At 17.9% G+C, this 25,069-nt stretch overlaps 2 protein-coding genes and 1 long non-coding RNA gene across 4 annotated transcripts in view; 1 reads left to right on the top strand and 2 right to left on the bottom strand.

Moving 5' to 3' along the window:
• The window catches only part of LOC107995432 (carcinine transporter), a 70,608-nt gene that overhangs the window by 4,426 nt on the left and 41,113 nt on the right, over positions 1-25,069 (top strand). The gene's annotated exons all lie outside the window — the stretch shown is intronic.
• LOC107995433 (glutathione S-transferase-like) overlaps positions 1-25,069 on the bottom strand; it is a 70,972-nt gene that overhangs the window by 40,074 nt on the left and 5,829 nt on the right. The gene's annotated exons all lie outside the window — the stretch shown is intronic.
• Positions 1,225-4,119, bottom strand: LOC133665942 (uncharacterized). The gene is made up of 2 exons (XR_009829414.1): positions 3,774-4,119; positions 1,225-1,871 (listed from the first exon to the last, which is right to left on the bottom strand). It is a non-coding gene; the product is annotated as an uncharacterized LOC133665942 (long non-coding RNA).

Raw genomic sequence — 25,069 nt, 5'->3', positions numbered from 1 at the left:
ATTAATTTTTTTAAATTCAAAAATCTATATTGCATAAGTATAGAGAACTATTCAGCGTGGTGCGATTAAACAGATTTTCATCAAAATTCATCAAAAAAATTCATCAATTTCATCAAAAGAGATATATAGTAAATCACCAAATCAAATCATACACAAATATCATTTCATATAATAATTTTATTTTTTATGCATATTATCTTTTTCTGCATAATTATTTTTTATTAATTTGACAAAAAATTACATAGATTTAATTTAGAAAAAAAGTAATATATTTTTATGTTTTTTTCAAAATGGAAATAATATAATTAATATGCATTAAATAATTTTATTAAATATTTAATAGAAGAAAGGAATTTTGTCTTTTTTTAAATAATCTTTCCAAGTTTCAGTTATTTATAATATTTTGTAAATAAAATTAAAAATTAAATAAAATATTATTTAGAGCATTTAAAATAATTATATAATTTTTTTTCCAACATAAACTAATTAAAACTTACTTATATAAAATATTTTTAATTAAAAAATTTTTTATAAAATAAATATTTTTCATAAAATAAAAGATACATATAATAGTTATAATGCAATATAGTATATATTTATAATGTATAGCAACTGTAATATAATAAATTATAATGTAAGAAAAGAAAACTTTGAACAATTTTTTATGAAAATTAATTTTAATATAATATGAAAAGTTAGGAAAGATTTTAATTAAGATTAGAAAAAAATTATTTAAAGTATCATATATCCAATTCTTATTGTATAGAGACCAATGTTATTATTTTAATTAATCTTATATAATTTTCCTACGGCAAATTTTTTTCTTATTTAAGTTTAAAATTATTTAAAATTAATTTAATTTAAGATTATTATTTAATAAAAAAAATACATGTTTAATATAATTTTGATAAAAAAAACAAATCCAATATCAGAAAATTCAATTCTAAATTCAATGGATTAAAGAATTCCATTCATAAATGATATTTTATAATTCGAATATGTTATTCATAAAAAAAAACTTATATTTCTTTGATAAATTTTCTTTATTCATTAATTATCATTTATATAATTCCAAATCAATTCCAAATCAATGATTCATTTTTCTCAACATTCACCTTTAATTTATAAAAAAAATTGAAACATAATTCATTCTAGTCAATAAATAAAATAAATGGTATGCAAAGTAATAAGCATTAAGCATTAAAAAGAGAATACAAAAGAGAATACAAAAAAAAACGAATTTTTTATATCACACATTTGCAAAAACACATTCATCTGAAAACTCATGAGAGGATTATTGCCATATTTGTGATTGATATTCGCGAAGACTATAGTGACAAATTCCGCATTTAGATTAGGTTAGGTTAAATGTTCGAAAACGTTAAATATTTCGACATAATATCCTTTGATTATATGTGTAATTTTATTCGTATTTCGAATTTCCACTTGAAATCGCTTTGAAATCCTATTCCGCAACCAGTTTTGAAACCAATGCTTCATTGACAAATGGCGGAATAATTATACATATATTATATGTCATAAATGTTCGATCGTGCAATTCTTCTCCAATCTTTCTTCAATTGACATCGTTTCAATCGATAGTTTATTTTTGATCAATAATTTGACACAGAAAGTCGGGGACGCTATAAATCAATTCGTTCGACATATCGATGGATCGATTTTAAAGTAAGCTTTGAAGTAAATTTACGCATTAGATTTGCGTCAAGTGATTGTCTGCCAGAAATCGAGGATGACGACGTCGTAAGTTTGTCACGCGCCAGAGTGATATTTTCAATATATAGTTTCAATATATATTTGATTGTCTTAAATGACATGACATGAATGATATAGATCTTTATAATCTTTATAATCTGAAATGTTCCATTTTATCTTTGAGACAATTTGGAAAAATTATTGAAAAGAAATATATAATATTATTTAATTTAATTATTTAATATTTTATTTTATAATAAACAAAAATGTTTTATAGATATAATAGTATGAAATATGTCAAATTTTTTTTTTAATAATCTTTACATATCAATATGTTCAATACAAAACAAGAATTATATAGATTTACAAAATCATATTTAAATTTGAAAATTTTTTTTTCTCATTTATAGAGCTATAATATTGAAAAATATATATATTTATATTTTATAAACTTTATATTTAGTATAGAATAAAGAATAATATAAGGATAATGCTTTGTTTTTAATAAAAAATAATAAAAATAAAAATAAGAATAATAACAAAAAGATTATAATAGATTAAAAATCATAAAATATAATATAATAGATTTAATAAAAAAAAATAGTGCTTTAAAAAATTGGATTTTTTTAAAATAGCAATATTTCCTCTATATATACTGTATATTGAAAATAATTAATTATGTGTAATATAGTATGGTATTAAAATATATTTAAATGAATATATTGAATAACAGAAAAACACAGAAGATAACATTTACAATTTACGTATTATCTTAATAATAAAAAAAAGATTAATAAATTTTTGTATCTTAATTTTAAATTTTTTATAACTGTTAACTTATACTGAATTTATTCTATTATTTTTCTATTTTATTCATAAAGTGAATAGACAGTTTCATTTTTTAAGTAAAATTATGGCATTACTAATTTTAAATGCACATTAACAATTACATAATACAATTCATAAATTATAAAAATATAATTTCTAAGAGAAAAGATTTTTCGTTTAACTTTTCTATATCTAAATCAATTATTATAATATATTTAATATAATATAATATAATTCAAAGATCACAGATACAATATTAAAATATAAATTATAAAAATACTATAATTGAAAAAAAAATATTATCGACTATTTTTCATATTATTATTGCAAATTTGTATTTAGTTTCGATATTTTTAGGATATGGCAGATTTTATTAAACCAGAATTCATACTATAATCAGGATTTATTAATAGAATCTGGCAACATGATTAGTCATAATACTGGTTACTTTATTACACAACTCTTTTTTTTCTATTTTACTTGCCAATCGAATTCTTTGTAACAGAAAAATAATGTTCGATATACTTGCGAATTTAAATGTGATATATCTTGAATATTAGTATCGATGATGTTTAATATAGTTCATTTTATGATGATGAAATCAATTCGATGGAAAAAGAATTATGGCGGAGTGAACGTATGGGAGGCGGATCATTTGTTTCGCGTGATTAACTATAATAATGGTAACAGATGTAACAATTCGTTATAAGTTCTTTGTTCTCAGAAGAATGGAAACGATTTTAGTTAATTAACAAAAATTCAAAATATATTCATTTTCCAATATTATTTTATAAATGAATTATTTGAATTTAATATAGTAAATTTGAAGATATTTGAGAGTTCTTTGAATATTTCTAAATATTAAAATTTTCTAACTAGTTATATAATAAATAAATATAGTAAATAACTAAAAATGTTCTATATTTCTGTTATATTGATTATCTTAAAAATAAAAACTGAAAATCGAAACATGATTTCAAAAATTTGCAAAAAATTAAAATAATAAATTAAAGTTTAATATTATTAAGTAAAATATTATTATTAAGATTATAAAATTGCTTTTAAAGGAAAAAAAACATAAAAATTATTAAGTTTTTTCAATTTATATCTATCAAATTAATAATATCAAATCAACCATAATCATCAAGAAAGTAAGATAAAAGTAAAAGTTATGTATAAAATACTACAAAATCTTATAGGAATTATTTTCTATTTAAATATAAATTACAAACCATGTAGAAATTGTTCTTAGTTCACAAATTATTTGTTTATATTTGAAAAAACATTCTGAACAAATGATAAATTTCTTTGTTATAAAATATAAAATCATTCTAAATAAAAAGAAAATAGTGATACAAGAATAACTGCCACTTAATCTCAGGTATGCTCAGTTTGCTTTTATATTGATCCTTTATGGATTGGCTGACGTCTTAATGATGACGTTAGCTCGATAATTGACATTACTCTTACTTTTTGAATGGTATACAGTATTGTAGCGTTTCCTATTTCATTGTTTTCAAGGTATTGCAATAAACTGGGAAATTAGATTCTTATTTCGTAAACGGAGATTTAACCATAACCCGAGAAATTCCATAACGATGACTCTTTTTATTTTTTTAGAATAAAAAAAATATTTATATATTTATTATTATAAAAGAATATTTACATATATGTAGAAAAAATTTTATATATATTATCGACAAAAAATGTTTAACTAAATGCATACGAAATTCATTAAAAATAGTCTAATTTTTGAAATGTAAAATATTATGTAAAAAAAAAATAAAATAATAATTTAAATTTTTTGCATATTATAAAGGAAAACATAATGAGAAAAAAATTGCAAAAAATATCAGATTAATAGAAAATAAATATTATTTTTTAAAATATTTTCTATCTAATATTTTGTGACATTTTTATATCCATATGTAATAGTTTTTAAATTATTAATTTATATTTATTAAAATAAAAAATCAAATAATGTTTTGATTTTTTATTGTTTTAATAAAAATATTGTTAAAAGCTTTGATTTTATATTTTTTAATAATATTAATTATTTTTAATTATTATATTTTAGTTATATATTAGTTTATATATTAGTTATTTTAATTATATATCTTAGTTATTTTAGTTATATATTTTAGTTATATATTAGTTATATTTTAGTTATATATTATTTATATATTAGTATATATTAGTTTTTATATAGTATATATTAATAAAAAAGGTTATATTATTTTTTTTTTTTAAACATTTTATATTAAATCGATTTAATATTTTTATGCTCATTGATATTTATATCATTGCATTTTACATCTCAAAAATTACAATCAATTTTAATGAATTTCATATATTTGTTAATAATAGTTTTAACAATAATAATTTGGAATTTTAGTTACAATTTTTCAATTAAAAGAAAATCTTTTTTAATTTTTTTTAAATAATTTATCATTAGTTGTACAAACGACTCATCAATTTGAAAAAAATAATTATAAAAAATTTTTTTACAAATCCATAAATTAAAATGAGTTAAAATAAATACATAAATTAATCAAATAAAAAATATAATCAAATATAATTCAATTTGATAATGTTTTGTAACAATATTTCTAAATTTTTTTCAATACTAAAAGTCAGAAATAGAACTTAATGAAGGAATAAAATATCTCGAAAGTCATTTGAAAAAATAAAGCATCGATTATTAACGTATTTCATTGGAAAAGTATATTTTCTTTCTTTATATTAAGAGATTGAAGGGAAAAATGCGAGCAATATAGAGAGCAAAAGGATGAAAGAAGAATGCCATCGGATATTTACAATGAATTCTGATCGCCATAAATCTAACCTCTGCTACACTTGAAATTGTTTTTCGAAGATCACTTCCTAGCGGATGCAATTAGAGGATCATCGTACGATCGTAATAAAATCTTTACCGTATTTCCGATGATGAAAGAATCCGTTAGTTCCATATAGTCATTCGAAACTGCAAGAAAATATCCTTGAAATCTTACATCCTCGATAATAAACTTCTAATAATTCTTTTAATTAATTTAAGATTGAATCTTGATTTCGATCAGGATCTTGATAATTTTATTTTAATGATATAAATGATTAAAATGTGAATAGAATACTATAAGCATGATATGTAAGGAATGAAAAAGAAAAAATTAAAATGTGGACAAACTTTATTAAAAAATTAAAATTATATTTTCATTAAATCTTAATTTTTTAAGCGATAAATGACGATAAGCGATAAATTAATTTGTGATAATTTCTTTTAAGATATACTGAATATATATATATAAGAATATATGATATACTGAAAAATATAAAATAAATACAAATTGCGTAGCTTTATGAAATTATATTTTTTCTAAAGTTTTTCTAAAAATTATATTACTATTTATTAATTTAATTATATTATTTATATATATGTATTATTATATGTATATATTTATACTATATATTATACTATACTATACTATATATTGAGTAATATTATATTAATATTCTATGTTTGTATTTTGTCTTCATATTGTTTATATTTCATCATAACATAATATTTTATCATTTACATTATATAGAAATAATAATATTCCAAATAGAATTATTTTAATAAAAATAAAACATTTTTTTTAACATAACCATCTTCACTTTAAAAAATTAAAAAAAAATTAAAAATACCAATTAAATATCAAATTAAAAATATCAAATATAAAATTAAAAGTTCAAATTCAAATCAAATTGTTAATTTGATTGTTTTAATCATTTAAATTAATTAAATTGTTTCTTAAATGTTTCAAAATATCGTAATAAGATAGACACTCGACTTATTTATTTACCAATTAGTTTCTATTTTATATAATATATACAAAAATTTTAATTAATTGTTTTCATTTAAATTTATGAAGACAAATATAAATTTGATTTCATGAAAACATTTACTGAAAGTTCATTGTTCTTTGTGATTATTTAAGCGATTCGAAAACGCGTTTATTCTGAAAACGAAATCTATAGATGCGAATCGTGAGAAATACAAAAAGTTATAAAGATAGCTACAAATAAAGCATTACAATAAAAAATAGAACAATTTGCAAATACAATACACAATGAGTTATATATTCATCTTATTGATATTTAATATTGATATAAAACTTTGTTAATTATTATTATTAGTTAATAAATTAGTAGCAATAAATCTGAAAAGTTTATTAAAGTTTTAAGTTTAATTATTTTATTTAGAAGAATTTATAATTGAAACTTTTAAATATAATTTAATTTTTTATAAAGAATTTAAAAAAAAATTATAAATAAAATAAAATAAAAAAATAAAGAAAAAAATATAAATGGAAGAGAATATATAAGTGAAATTATCTATAATTAGATCTACAGGTTATTTAGGAACAGAAAATATAAAAATATAGCTTAACTGAAAATTCTGAAATAATATCAAGTAACTTTTTCTTCTATAAATTTTTTTTTAATAATTATACAATAATATATGATATTTTGTATTCTATGTTTTTTTCTTAAGCAATTAGATTATTATAATTAAAGTAATAAATATACAGGATTCGAATTATTTATCAATATTTTTCTTAAGTAATACATTTTAGAAAAAAAGGGAAAAAAGAAAAATTTTCTTTGTTTCTTACATATAATACGATAATCCAAACAAATTTTTTGAAATGATAGTTAATAGTAAATTGATAAATCATCTTCTAAATTGATATCCATATTTTTTTTAGATTTTGCGATAACTATCAAGACAAATTTATTTTTTACATGATAAAATTTAATGAATATTTGATAGTGGAAGGAAAGCAAAAATATTGGATGTTTCATAATTCTTTATATAATAAAATATATAATAAAATAATATATTTATATAATAAAAAAAAATCATGAGAATTTTCAGTACTTCGATAATTTTTAAAATAATTTTTAAAATAAATTTTAAATTTTAACTATTGATCTATCTATTGAAATTGCATCATGACGATTTTTATAAAGTTTATAAAAAAAATTTTACTTAAAATGACAAATTTTTTATAAATTTTATTATTTTAATATCATAACAATAATTTTTGAAATATCAAAAAAGCTTCGAAGCAAATATTAAAAGCATGAAATAAATATTTTCTTAGTTTTCAACGAAATAAAAAACGAAAAAAATGAAAACGCTTTAAGATTTGTCAAAATTGCTATAACTTCGCACTTTACTTTACAATGAAAGTAAAAAAGATATATTCATCCTAAAAAAGCGAAATTTTAAGACGAAATCGATAACATAGTTTCGATCTTAAAAAAATTAAAATCAGAAAATCAGGAAAAATTGAAAAGAGGTTGGTAAGTCTAAGGTGAAGTAACTGTGCCGTTGTTGTATTATGCATAAAGGAAACCAACTATAGCTGAATATAGTTTTCAACATACGAAACATTTGTATACTGAATAAACATCGGACCAATCTCGGTCCACTTTCCTCTTCACCTGCTTTCTCGCATCTTCATCCTCTAAAACCATCTTTTCATCCACCCATGGCCACAGGTTTTTTTTGATTGCTCTCACCTCGATCGAAAGTAGCCCAAAAATAAAGAAAAGAAAAAAATTCGAGTCGAAGTAATTAAAAAGGAAGAAGAGTTTTTCAAAAAGAATAGTGAAATAATTTTTTAACAGAGAATAGATTTTCAATGGAAAACATGCAATAGAAAAATCATAAATGACAATAAAAAAAAATTATAAATATATATTATAAAAAATATAATTTTAAATCAAAAAAATTTTTTTAACTATTATTATTTATCTTTGAAAACAAGATTTTTATTGAATATAATTATTATATAGAAAAGTTATTCCAAAAGTTTGTTTTTTTATTTGTGCCATTTGATAGTCAAAATTAAATAGAAATATATAATTTAATTTACTATTCATTAATATTAAAACATTCAGTTTTTTCTAACTTTATGAAAAGCATATATATTTCTTGAATTAATTAATTAATTAATAATATTAAGAGATTAATAAATTATAAATTAATTATAGTTTCTATTACAATTATATACTAAATAATTATATGATTTGATAATTTTTAATAAAAAAATCTTAAATATTTTATCAAATAAATCTTTAGTCTAATTACTTTAGAAAAATAAAGTTTCAGAAACATGGAAATCGGATATTAAATATGTGTGTGTGAGTGTGCGCATGTATGTGTATACGACAACTTTATAAATGATAAAATAAAAAAATAAAAAATGTTGAAATATGTAAATATGATTTATTTGATTATTATTCTAAAAAAATAAAATCATTAAAGCTCTAAAAAAATAAAAAAGAAAGGAAAAAGCTATAAAAATTTTGAGATTATAACATCACAAAAAATAATATGAACAAATAATTCATATTATAAATATATTATATACATTATAAAATTAGATCTAATTTTAATAAATAGAAATAATATGCATTTGAGAATGAAAAATAGTAAAAAAAATAATAATAAAAATAAAGAATTCTTAAATTAGTTGTAGATTTAAATGTCGAGACAGCTTCTTAATATTGATTATCAATCTAGCACAAATTATCTTCATATATAACAAAATCAAATTATTATAATTATTATACATATATGCATATGAGAAAAAAATATAAAGAAAAGTATAAATGTAAAATAGAAATAAAACTTATAGAATTGCAGATTGCTTTACTAATTATGAGCAAAATTTTTCATCTGAATAAAATTCTTTATAGTTGTAAGTATTACAAATTAATATTGAAAGCAACAGATTTTATATTGAATTTTTTATGTTTTTATAATCGTTATTAAAATCGTATTTTAAAGGAATGGAGTAATTTTATTAATAATTTAATAAAGTTTCTCGTAAAATTCGAGAATTTTAACTACGACAAATTTCTTGTTTTGAAACTAATATAATATTTTGTACATTTTACCCATAATAAATATGCACATATAATTCTATGTTTTAATATGAAAAGAAAAAAAAAGAATTCTCGTTGAAAAAAATGTATAGATTTACTAATACGACGAATATAATAATATCGTGAACTTACATCTAACTTATGAGTATAATCGATTGAACTAAAAGCTTTTAAAGTCAACACGAACAATCATTCCTCGAGAAAATACATTTTTCATTGTGATATCTATTACAAAAAAAAAAAAATAACTTATGAAATAAAATTCTCTAAATATTTTTTTAAAGTGAAATTTACATATTAATTTTTATATGACACTGTTTTATTATAAATCAGATTAAATTTATTATAAATAGTATTTTATAATGTATAATAAATAATGAGAAAAAAGTTACATATATATAAATATATGATGTTATGTTTCATGTTATAATTTATTTTGTATATAAATAAATGGAATTAAATATTTTTTTCTGTTTTTTCATATTATTTATATATAGAATCACGAGATTAAATGTAAATTTGTTTTCTAAATATTTATATAATATCATGAATGAAACTATTTTTACATAAACACAAATAGTGAAACAAGATTGTATAATATTTATAAAAATATAAGTTATTTTAACAATGAAATGACTAATAATGCATTTATATTTATATGTATTGTAATATTATAAAAGTTAAATTCTGGTTTAAAAAAAATTTTAAAATCACTGTTTATATACATGTTTAATAGAAAAACATTTTTAATATTTTAAAGAAATATAAAGAATTTGAAAAATTTAAAATTTCTTTATAAATAAATAATTATTATGAAATAAATATATATCTTGAAAACAAGTTCATATTGAATAATTATTTATATAAGTTTTTTTCTTTTTTTTTATGTATTGAAATTACTTTTGCATTAATACTTTTCATCTATTATGAAATGTTTTTTATATTTGTACATATTTGTTAATTTCTTATATCATTTTCTTATAATTTTTCTTTTATTGAAATGAATAGAATTTCTTAAGCTCTTTTATGAAATGAATATAAATAAAAAAAAAACAGATAAAAAAAGTATTTAATGTTGGAATTTATTAATTATTGAATTATTATATAAAATATAATATAATGTATGTATAAGTAAAAAAAATATATAATGTAAAATATACAATAAAATTTATTAAAATATACTTGAAATTATAAATTATTTTTATAAGTCATAAAAAATCCATAATAATTCAAGGAAATATTAAATATAATGAAAAATTAAATATTTTAATCAACTGTGTTTTCCATTTTATTTCCACATATTCTCAAAGATTAAGAACAAACAAATTAATCATTAATTAGTTTCTTTTAACAAATTTTTAATAAACTTTATAGTCAATTATAGCTATAATCAATTTATTTTCAATTTAATTACATTTATTATTAATTTAATTACAATTATTTCAATATTCCTTTCTTTAATAAAGTCATAATAATTCAAACTTATGAATATAATAATTTGATATAATTATTATATGATCAGATAATTTAGAATAACATAAAATCAAATATAAATATATGCTAAATTAATGATGATAGAGCACAATCTTCTTACGTCTTAATTAAAACGATGATGAATTTGAATTCATCAATAAATATTCGTTAAATCAAAATAAGAGCCAATCAAGGTTTTTTCAAAAGAAATTTGAAAATATAATTATAAGATTATTAGATTATTAGCTGATGTTTTATTATTTGATTGTGACATCTTGACTTTTTAAATATTATTATTCGCAACAAAAAATATTTTAAATAAAAGTTATATAATATTATGGAAAACATATTATGGTGTTATTAATTCTTTTGTGAATGAACAGTGCAAAAAGATAATATGAAGATCAACTTCATTTTTTTAAATGGAATTATGTCGATACAATTTAATAAAAAAATACCATATATATCTGATATTATTAGTTTAATTGATATTTCAATTAAAATTTCTTTTAAGCTTATTAAGAAACAAGAAATATATAAAATGATACTCGCCTTTCATACAATAAGTTTTAAAAAATTCAAATTGAAATATTTATTAAACTAATAATTTTATAATTCATATATTGATTAATATTTTTTTAATTGATCTTATTATGATTTTTATGTATTTACTCGCAAAAGAATTAATAAATTAATTCGAATGTGTCTCTTTGATATCATTTAATTTCTATCTAAAATATTTTTTGCTACTTCTATCATAATCCTATTTTATAGTGACTAAGATGCATAAATCAAATTATTTTAAAATTTAAAAAAAATTCCTAAAAAACCTATTTAAATAATATTATCCTTAATGCAAATAGAAAATATTTATTATTTAAAAATTCCAATTACTTTATCTGCAATGAGTTAATAATTATCGTTGAATAAATGAAATGGAATTTGATAATCAATATATTATGCTATACAATCTTCATTTTAATTTTCAAATCAATTTTTTATTATTCTGAATAATTAAGAAACGGAGGTGTGTCTCATAGAAATATGTGACAAGTTCTTTCGAGGGTGGATTAGCAAAACGTCATTCTCATTCACCTTTTATGTAAAATTACTCAATAAAATACATTACATGAAAATGGAATTTTATTAAATAATTATTTAAATGTACTTTTGTGCATATGCATATGTGTACTTAAATGCATATTTGTTTTATGATACTGTTGCATATTTATATTATATGCATTTTGTAAACATATAAAAACATAACATATTATTATTATAATGTATCATTTCGATTAGAAATCTTACTATTCAATATTTGAAGTATTCGGATTTTTATTCTTACAAAATAATTTTCATCTTGAAAACTATTCTTAGTGAGAATGCAATTAGCCCTGCCTAAAAGATAATCGCAGATTATTTATTATATTTTAATTAATAAATAAATATATCATCATGTTTTGTAATCAATGTTTCAAAAAAAAAAAAATTCAATCATTTTAATTTAATAATTTGATTTATTTTTGTGTACTTTTTGAATAAATATTTTTAGAAAATATTTTAGAATAAATTATTTTTATATACAGTTCAAAATAGCATATGTAGTATTTATACATAATTTAGATAAAATAATTTAATATCAATTAATTAATAATAAATTATATGTTATTTAAATAAAATAATTTTAGATTTAGATAAGATAATAAATTATATTTTATTAATAAAAATTAATCATAGTATTGAAGAAAAAACAAACTAATCAAAACATTGTGAAAATTAATATTTATAAAAAATAATTGATGAATTAAAAAATTTTATATTTTAACAAAATTTAAATAATATTTTTTTTTTTTTTAGATTATTTGTTTTAATATAACATATTATATAATGATTATTGTTTTAATATAAAATCATAAAATTCATTTACACTTAAAAATTCGAGAAAATTTTATTTTTATTTGTATTGTTCTATTACACTATCATAATTTTAAACAAAAATTTCTTGTATAATTTTGAACATACAATTTTTAATCCATCAGCAAGAATTTCAATTAATTTTGTGATTTTATATCAAAAAAATATGAACTCTATAAAGATGACATAAAATTTTTCTACAATTTATGATTGTAAAAATTCATCAAATTTTGAAATTTTGTATTAAATGAATACAATTTGAGAAGAAATAAAATATGAATATATAAATAAAATATAAGTATTAAAATAAATGTATATTTTTTAATATATAAAAATTTATCAGTATTTTAATATATATATATATATATTCAAAATAAAATTGTAAAGATGAAAGTATTCAGCATCGTCAATATTTTATAAAATATAATAAAATTTATGACAAATAATTTTCAAATCTCTATGATATATATGTAAATAAAGAATCTATATATATTTTAAAAACGTCATTATAAGGCAAAGAGTTAATAATTTGATGAATATATAAATCAATATATCTAAATATAACATTCAGCTGGGACTTTTCTGACGATGACTTCACATAAAATACGATTTATTACTATTGAAATCGCATTTACCTCATCGTTCTACTATTTCCTCGAATCTGGGCCATTTATCGCCGATACACTCATTAAGGAAATATTCCTTTGTCGAACCGATCGTAGAACACTTCGCGATATTTTCGGAAATCCAAAGAAATTTATGTTGAGGTACTTATAATCGTTATTCGTGACGTTATTCGTGCAATATATAGTTTCTTATTTATCCATAGTTTGATATAATTAAAGATAATAATATGACTGTTCGATGGTATGATTAGTGATTCTACACAGCTATTTCTACGAAAGCTTTTCTATGCTATAATTAAAGAAAAGTATTTATTAAATAATAATTCTTATATTAAATTTTCTTTTTATTTATTTTATTTCTTTTTATTAAAAAGTGAAAGAAAGTATACTCAAAAATAAATTTGTTATATTGTTTTATTTTATTAATTTGATTAACTATTTTTTAACAGATTCTATATTTTATATTTTTAATTTATTAGATTCTTTATTTTACATTTTTCATTTACTTTTTTAATTATATGAAAATACTAAAATAATAATATTTTTAGATCTAATTAATTAATATATAAATTATACAACGGTATGCAAATTCTTTTAATATTTTGAGATTTATATTATTAATAAATTAATTTTCTTTATTTATTAAAATTTAATGTTTATAAAATTATAATAAAAATGACTTTAAGACTTAAATTATTGATAAATTAATTTTATAATATATATTTATAAGATTTATATAATAAAAGTGATTTGAAAAAGATCTATGTTTTTGAAGATCTTGATATTATATTTATTAATGAATTAATATTATTCCGCGATAAGCGATATTAATGATTAAGAAAATTGTTAATCAATATTATTCTATAATATATTCATAAAAATATAATATAATAATATATAAGATTCTCTTTACAATATATTGTGTATATTAGTGTGACAGAGAGTTATTTTACATAACAAAGTTCATTTTAAGATAAATTATATCGATAGCTATAATTTGTTTTGAAATAAAAATTTGTAATTAATATAATATTCACGTAATCATAAATTGTAACCACGTAACCATTGATATTTTTTTAACATTAGTGTAGCTTTTACATAACAAATATTATTCCAAGATAAATTGTATCGATAGGTATAATCTGTTTTGAAATGAAAATTTATAATTGATTTAATGTTTGCATTTCCATATGCAGTTATTTCTTTTTGTTTTTTTTTTGCATAAATATTAGATAATACTGATTTTTTACACAAGTATTAGAAAACTAAATATCGATTCAAGATAAATGTAATTTGTTTTGTTTCATGAAAATTTTTCATTAATGTGATATATATATATAACATAAGTGAGCAACATAAGTGAATCAATATTCGATGAAGAATTATTAATCTATATTATATCTGTAATTATTAATCTTAGTTTGAAGACTTAAGATTTTTTTTTTATTTAGAAATACTGGAAAATTTTTTTAACAAAAACTACAATTTATTTGAAAATTAAAAATCTTGCTTTTATAATAATTCAAAACTTATATAATTTTTTTATTATTGAACTTGAATAGAAAAAGAAAATTTAATATTTTTCTTATATAATATATATACTTTTTATATAATATTAATATATTAATATACTTTTCATTGTATATATCAATATACATTTCATTTCAAGTATATTAATATACTTTTCACACTAATCTTAATGTTCAAAGTCCAATAATTCGAAATAACTTGATAACTTGATATTTTTTTTTGAAAGTTTTTAATAGAAAATAAAATTTATACTATATCTATATATTTATATCTATATCTATATTTTTACAATTGATTAAATTTTTTCAATTTCGTCCTTAAAAAAGAAAAAAATATCCATATTAATTTCGTAAAAATTTTTTAATTTTCGCCCTTTTTAAAAAAAGGAAAAATATTTATATCAATTTGTTATAATCTGTCAAAAAAAGAAAACAAGAATTTTCCTCAAAAATTATAAAATTATTAAAATTTATAATATATTATTAAAATTATTAAAATTATTAAAATTTATAATATAGTATGTGATATATACTATATATACAATATATTGTATAATATAGTATAATATAGTATAATAATATAGTATAATATATTATAAAAAATATGTAATAATTTCTACAATAGTACAAGATCTGATAAAAGATAAGTTCTTATTGAAATCCAATCGATTATAAACTCATCAATCTTGAAAATTAAATCTAGAATAAAAAAAAATTTTTTTCCCTATAAATAATCTATAAAGTTTTTCTACGAAGAGCAGAGTTCGAGATAAAATATTTTCCTCTCGTAAGAAGGTAAATCACATTACCTTCCAGTCGTGTCATTGGAGACGCATTTCCGCTTCGTAACATCTCGCATTTAATCATCATACAGGACTCCCCACTGTTGACGATGATGGCTCGCGTAGATAGATCGAGATTGATTATTATTATTATTATTATTATTATTATTATTATTATTATTTATATGACGTCTACGCGGGATCGTCTAAGTATCATGAATCATCATGATGCACGGGGCCTGATCACGACTTGTAGCCTTGATAACCGATCTGATGAATTATTGATGAGATCATTTGAATTCATTTGAATGGTGCAGCACGAAGAAATCCACGAGTATCAACGAGAATAGATATGATCGCCTGACCCTATCGTCACCCATGTGATTCGTGAACTTACAACCCTTCATTTTATTCTTATTTTTCGCAGGATTGTGCCATTGGAACTTTGGCAAGATCAATATTCTTCGCCGTATATTGACTCATGGATAACTTTTTTTTTATTTTCTTACTTTTTTTTGGATTTATTTGAAGAATTCAAAAATTAACCAATAAAAGTCTTATTTTTCTAAAAATAATTTATGTAATTCAAGAATCTTTATATATTATTAAAATTTTCAATTAATATACCAATTGAGTTATTACTAAACTATGAAAATATATAATTTGCTTGCTTAATTGATTTATCTGAAAATTTAAATAATAAAGAAGTTTTTACTCATATAAACTCATTTTCGAATTTATGTAGCTTGATTTTTGAATTCTTTAATTATTAGATGATTGAAACAATTATATTATTTTTTATCATAAAATATTCTATACGTAAAATTAACCATTTATCATTATTTTAAAATATCAATATTTTCATCATATATATATAAAAAGAAATGATAAAATTTCTTAATTATTTAATAGTTATAAATATAAGTTTTTTAATAGAGGTTTTGAATAATTTTAACAATTCTTAAAAAATGATATTCTTCGCCACATCTTGTTTACGTTTACATTTTGTTTACGTTTTCAATTTCTACAAATTGAACTAATTTAAAATTAATTTGAAAATCTCTTTATTTTTTTAAAGAAAATATTTATAATTATCTATAAATATCTATAAATATCTATAATTTAAAGATAATTTGAAAAAGAGATAATATTAAAGCTAAAAAAGAAATAGTAAAGTATAAAGAAATCTTTAGAATCATTAAATATGATATGAATATATATTGACAGAAAATTATTCAATTTACGTATATCATTAATGAAAAAGATCTTACAATTGCCTTAATTACTTCAAATAAATAATGCCAAGCTTTTGAAATTAAATGCATGAAGAAAACTCAATGTCCTTATTAAAGATTCTTCTTTTTTTATTATTTAGTTAGTTAAAAAAAATTTTTATACTTCTTGTAGATTAAAAGAAATTGTCAAATTTCAATGTTTCAATATTCATCCAAATTTATTATAAAAATGCAAATAAAAGATTAAATCTTTTATTGATTATAATAATATTTTTGATTATTTTATTTAAACCGATAATTAAAAGATAAAATCTTCCTCTAAAGGAGTCGTTAAATTATAAAAATTCATATCCAATTAAATATTTTTTGTAATTTTGATATTCAGAATCAAAAATATTTATAATTCTTTATTTCTAAAATATCTCAAAAAATAAAAATAATAGGAAATGTATAATTCTTAATTAGTGGAATAATAATAATTCTTCATTTTTAATGTATACAAAATTTTATTCAAAAAAGATATTTTTAACGTTCTAATTTCATCATAATTCATTATTTATTGAAATCAAATAATTTAACAAGATATATTAGTACTAGTTAAGGTTTTTCATAGACTTAAACTTGAAATCATAAATGGATACAAATTATTCGTTTCAATTCCAAGAAAATTTTAATTCATGCTTTTCAAAGTAGGAATTAATAAAAATGTTTCCATCCAAGTCTCTCACAAAGTCTATTATGATGATTGCCAACGATTACAAAGAGAAAATGGTATGTCTTTCTCTCTCTTACAATGCGTTTCTTCACGCGCGATTGTTTTTTCTCAGTGTATCTAGATAGAATCGTTGTTACTACAAATAGTGAATTCTTTTTTCTTTTTTCGTATAATATCGATCGACAGCCAGCAAAGCGTAACCAAGTCGATATTTCCAAGGATACCTAGTTGAAAACGCATAACGGTTTGGAATAAATTGAATTACGACCACCAGAAATCATAGAAAACAGCTCCAAGGAATTTTCTGGCATCGCTGTAGAAGTTCGGAAAACGATCGAGTATCTTTGGAATTCAATAAGGAAACTATAACTTGATTGATAATAATAAAATGTTTAATTTAATTTTAAAATAGCATGTTTTAAAAATTGATTCATAAATTAATATAAATAGATATTAATCTATGCTATTTAATATTCAACTGATATGACGTTAATATAATATTTTAAAATAGAAATAATTATATCCTTGTTATAATGTATAATTTCTTTATAATCAATATAATTTTCAAGATATATAGACAAAATGATATATGGAACATTATTGGAAAGATTCTAGACAAATAAATCTAAACAAATATAAAATTTAGTAAACAAAAATTAAAAATTAAGAATTTATTTATAAATAATTTAGTTATAAATAATTTAAATTGATAAGATGAAATAAAAATAGAAATATCGCTCTATTCTATCATACTGTTTTTCTCTATTTTTCTGTTTCTATTTTCACTCTATCTCTGTTTTATTTTTCTAACGTAAACTTTAATTTTTTACAACTTAATAAATATGCCATCAATTTTTTTGTTTGTTTTGAATTTTTTGTGTTCTTTAGAATCAATTCAAAGTAATATAAAAATAGAGAAATACAGATTAATTTTTAAAAAAATGTATCAAAATCAAAAAAATTGATATATAATAAAAGAAAAATTAGTTTAACAATTTGTAAAAAACAAAAATTTTCAAAATTTTGTTTAAGAATCAAAATCTTCTATTTTAAAATACAATTATCAAATTTTATTAAATTTAAATTTTAAATTTAAAATTTATTTTAATTATGTAAAAAGCATCATTTTCTTTCAAAGAATGCAAACTTTTCTATTCAATTTTTTTGTATCCTAGATATAAGTGATTAATGCAAACTTTTCTATTCAATTTTTTTGTATCCTAGATATAAGTGATTAATGCAATACAAATCACTATTCATCTTCAAGATTGTAACAATTTGTTCAGAACAATTTAAAGTAGTTATAAAATGTTGACATTTCAACCGTACATATACTTGATTACATAGAAATGCTTAAGAAATGAAGGAATCATGCTCTTTCTTCAACTATTTCAATCTCCAATAATTTTCCTGCACAATATTCTGAACATCTTTCAATCTCTCCAATCAATGATATAAATCGACAAATCATTTCATATCGATATATTTCAAAATTTTATTCTGTATTAACAATCATTTAATTAATTAATTTTATTTTGAAAGCTTCACAATTTCCTTGATTCCATGTTCTTGGCTGAAATAAAACTTCATTGAAGAAAAAATCCTATATAAATATATAGATATGAAGGATACTTGCAAGAATATTATTCCTTATTATCCTGTATCAATTACGTTAATTGTGCGTGTACGTTAATTGTATTGAAATATTGAAGATGATAAATATTTTACGAGCTTATTACAAATCGAATACTTTTATGTTGTTTTGATATTTTATTTGTGGGATTTAATGTATTAGATTTTTTATTTCCTTAAAAACTATAAATAAATTTTATAAATAACAGTTTATTTATAATAAATTTATAAATTTTATAATAAATTTATAAATAATTTATTTATAATAAATTTATAAATAAACTATAAATATATTTTTTGAGTAATTATTAAAAAAAATGTAATTATTTTGCATAAAGAATTTTGAATTTTGAATTAATTATATGTTAAAAATTAATAATGCAATTTAATATAGACAAATGTATGAATGCTTTGATTCAATCAAATGAGATACATATATTTAAAATTATTTTTATGTTATCGAATAATCTTACGTAATCGAATAATTCTAATTTTTTATGCAATATAATATTTGAAAATTTAAATATTCTCTGATTCTTTATTTTCCATTTTATGCATCTATTTTAAACAGGATGTGTTTGATGTTATCTATTCTAATGTCATATTACTTAATCCTTCCTAATAATATAAAGTATAAAGTTGTATAATATTTTTAAATTTTTAAATTTATTATTCAGAATTTATTTTTTCAAAATTAAATTTTAGATTAGATTTTCGATTACTCTTAAGAAAATAAATATAAAATATAATAAACATAAAATTGTTTTTCGAATCAAATTTCGAAGTTTTTTTAAGTACATTATAAATAGCACAATTATCAGAAGATGAAATTTATATATTTTGGATCCAAAATTTAAATAAAAAAATTTTAAATTATTAACGAAAATTCCAACTTAATATTTGTCCATTTTATCTTCTTTTTTAATAGAAATACCAGAAAAAATTTATTTATCATTTTTATTATCAATAATTGATAAGAGAAAAATTATTGTAATAATAAAAAATAAAATATAAAAATTTTTTCTGAAAGAGTTAATTGAATTTTATTTAATTATTTCTTTCGTTCGTAAATTTTAATTTAATATTTTTTGTAAATATTTTTACTGTTTGTTCAATAGTAATTTTATATAAAGTAAAAATTTTTATTTTTTTATTTTTTGAATATCAAAGCTTCAGCGAAACATAAAAATTAAAAAAACATTATCAATGATTGATAATGTAATAATCGCACGAATGCAAAAAAAAAAAAAAATACAATAAATTTATTCTAATGAAATATATTTTATTTTATAATTTATTTTTTTTATATTATATTTATTTTATTATTTTATTTTATTATTTTATTTTATTATTTTATATATTATTATTATATTATATATTATTATTATATTTTATGTATTATTATTATATATTTTTTTCCAAAAGATTGATTTTCTCAAAAGACTATTTATAATTAAAAAATAAAAAAAAGTGAATTTCTTATTTCTATTCAAGAAATAAAGATTAAAAATCTTTTTTTATTAAAATGAAGAAATCAATTAATAAAATTATGATAAAGATCATATTGTATATAACGTGTAACATGTACATTATTAATCATGCAAATTAAAAATTGTATTGTTCGAAGCTAATTTATTAACATCATAAGAATTAACTATTTACATGATCATATTCTAGACAGTAGAATAAAATTATTTTCCAAAAACTAATTAAATTATTTAAATTTTTAAAATAATAATAATATATAATATAATTTTAGTATAATTTAATATAATAATATAATTCTAGTAATAATAATAATTTTAATAATAATAATAATAAAATTTTAATAATAATATTTTATAATATAATATTTTAAATATTAACATTATAATAAAAAAATATTAAAACCTTTATAATATATATATTAGGAAAACATTAAGTTATAATAAGAAAAAATATTACAATATATATATATAAAATATTAAAAAATATATTAATTATATAAAAATATATATATATAAAAATGAAATTATATAAAAATATATATATATAAAAATGAAAATAAATGAATATTAATATTAAAATAAAAAATTGGAGATTATTAAGAAAATATTAAAATATTAAGATTGTAATATTAAGATTAATATTAAAATTGTAATATTATATTAGAAAATATTATATTTTCATAAGAAAATATGATATTTTTCTCATAAAATATATTACAAGAAAATATCGTAAAAATAATAACAAAAATTATAATAAATTCAATATTAAAATTTTAAAAATGTGCAATATTTTTTCTAGTATAGAAATTTTTTCTGAAAATCATATAAGATAGTATTAAAAATTAAATAATTAAAAGTAAAAAATTAATATTACGATATAATATTAAAATTATATCTTAATATGAAAATTATAATATTAAAATACAAAAATATTAAAATTTTACGAAAGTATATTTACCTTTAAAAGATGCCTCTTGGCAGTTTGATTAAAAGGTTACTTAGTAAGGTTTCCATAATGAAAAGGTGATGACATTAAAGGAAATTTGGTAAAAACAGGATGGCAGTTTCTACCAAAACACAATCACGTGAGATCATTTTTTCATAATATAGAAGCCTTCATTCAAACCATTAAACTCCCTATGAAGAACTAAATTGAAACTCAAATTAGAAAAAAAAATTCTTAGTTCCATACAGTAAATCGAAAAAGAATATACTATAATTTAGTTGAAAAAAAAAAATACAATATCTCAGAAAATATAAGAAACATCGTTAAAAGGAAACTATTAGTTAAGGAATCTTTTTTCATAAATTCTTAATAATTTTTAATAAGATTGGAACAATCTAAGAAAAATTGATTTGGTGAATAATTTATAAACGATAAAATTGAAATATCAAAGATATATCTCTTCAAGAACGCTTTTTTTACAATGATATGTTCTTCGTTAAAAATCTCGAGTTGAAAAATTTTGCTAATTAGAATAAATAGAATCTCGAAGTGAATACTACTTGAAAAGAAAATTCTGTATGTCTTTTGAGAATTTATTAAAAAATATTGATAAAAAAAATGAGAATATATATATAAAAAAGAATATATGATACAAAAGAACACAAAAAATAAACAAAACTAATGTGAAATAATAAAAAATAAATAAAAATTTTTTATATTAAATAAAACAAATTTCTAAAACAGCAAAAATTATTATTATTTTTAATATTTAAAAATTTAAAATTCTGGAAAAAGAGTGGAAGAATTAAAATATGTTGAAATCTATAATTATGAACAAAAATTGTTAAATAGCAAAAATTGACAGGAAAAAATGAAAGATAAACAGTATATGTAATATAAAAATTGTTAGTTCAAAATAAAAAAAAATTATTAAAAAAACTTAACCAAGCATAAATTTATTAGAATGAAACTATCTAAGAAAATTATGTAATAGGAATCACAAAGAAATTGAAGGACATAGATAAGATTTATGTGTACATTTTCTTTCAATTCATTCAAAATCGTTTGCGTCAAAAGAACTTGAACTTAAGATGAATTCATAAAAAAACAAATTAAACCAAGAGACCAAAGTCACGTGACCTTCTTCGCGGTTTCATTCATTCATAGAAGCAATATCGAATGGTTCTATGTCAAAGAATAATGATATAAATTTTTTTTTATCTTGATATACTATTATTTAGTCTTTCACTATTTAAATTTTCATACAAATGTTTCTTTTTAATGTTCGTTATTTTACTTTCAAATTGAAATTTTTAACTTTTTAATACTAATTTTTTTGTTAAATTTAAACAAAAAATATTTTCTTAAATATAAAATTATAACAAAATGTAAATAAAAATAAATGTAATATATCTTTTAAATTATAATTATGTATTATATATTAATTAAATTATACTATTAGTGAAAAAAATCAAAAGATATTTGTATATATATAACAAAATTTACATAATAAAATATTCAAATATTTAAAAAATTAAATAAAAGTTTTGTTATTTAAAAAATTCTTTCATTGAAGATCTATTAAAATAAATACAATTATCTCATATTTATAATATTAATTTACATAATATATATTTATTAATATATACATATAAATATAATAGAAATATAATAATATAATAAAATATATAACAGAAATTTAATAAATATATTGTTAATAATTTAATATTAGATTATATATTATTTTAATAAATTAATAAATTTTTAATATATATATATAATAAATAATATAATTAAAAAGTAATTTTAGAAAATAATTTAATATAGAAAAAAATTGTGCCTTATATTAAACGAAATTGATTCAATAAGTTCATATTGAACTTATAAGTTCATATAAGTTCACATTGATTCAATATATTGAACTTATTATCTATCTATATTATCTACTATTATTATATCAAATATATATTATTTATCAAAGAATAAGTGAATTTAAATTATACTACATTTTATATATATATATTACAATTCAATTTTTTATTCAATTATTAGTAAATATTTAGTATGTAATATTTGATATCATTTTTTATGTTTTATATATTTGCTAATTTAAATTTTTCATATCAAATTTGATTTTTATAAATTGTTTTTTTAATGTTTGATTTTTTTATAAAATTTTATTAATATTACTAGAAATGCATTTCATTGAATTTTATACAAGAAAGATACTTGAATTGAAATATTTAAACATACATAATAATAATAATAATTTTCTTTCTTTTATAATAATGCAACAGATAAAATTGTTTAAATTATTTATATTTAATTAATTCAAAAATAAAATTGAGATGCAATAAATATATAATTAATAGCATATTTAGTTATTAAATTTTATTATTTATATTTATAAAATTCCATGTGCAATAACATATTGTAATTTTTTAATTTATATTACTTTTAATTATTAATAATTATTAATAATTAAATTATAGGTAAATTTATTATTGCAAAGATTTATTAGATTTTTTAATTAAATGTAATAATTTTGTTAAAAAATATTTTAATATCTTATGATAAAAAAATGAATTCTTTTTTATGCGATTTCCAGCATTTAGAAGTTTTAATTATTTTTTTATAAAATTAAATTATTTCTTTAATAATTAAAAAATAGACATAAAACAGAATATGAAATTTGGGAAAGAAAAATGCCTTCATAAGCAAATAATTACGCATAGTTATCAGATATGATACATATTATATAACCTAATCAGAGAGTCTCATAATAACAGTTAGGTCTGTTACAGAACCGAACAATTCGATAACGACCAGCATAAACGTTATCTCTAACGTTAATGACAGATTACGAAACTGTTGAACACTGTTTCATATATATTTTCTTTTTTTTTAACCATTTTAAATTGTGAAACAGCTTTCAATTTAGAAATAGTGTTCTTGTACTTAATCATGCATTTATTTTTATATCTTCTATAAAAAAGCAATTTTTATTAAAATAAAATATTAAAAATAAAATTTTATATTATAAAATATAAAAAAATTATTGTTTTTGAAATAAAGAAATATGTAATAAAGTATTAATATATATATATATATATTAATGATTATATATATATTAAAAATATAATATATATATATATTAAATTTTTATTAGAATATTCTAAAATTATTTGTAAGAATGGAAAAATAAATTATAATTATTATTATTGTATTAATAATCATTAATTATTAAAAT

The sequence above is a fragment of the Apis cerana genome, linkage group LG4, assembly GCF_029169275.1.
Source record: "Apis cerana isolate GH-2021 linkage group LG4, AcerK_1.0, whole genome shotgun sequence".
In the NCBI taxonomy this organism is placed as follows: domain Eukaryota; kingdom Metazoa; phylum Arthropoda; class Insecta; order Hymenoptera; family Apidae; genus Apis; species Apis cerana.
This window is presented reverse-complemented; position numbering and strand designations above follow the sequence as displayed.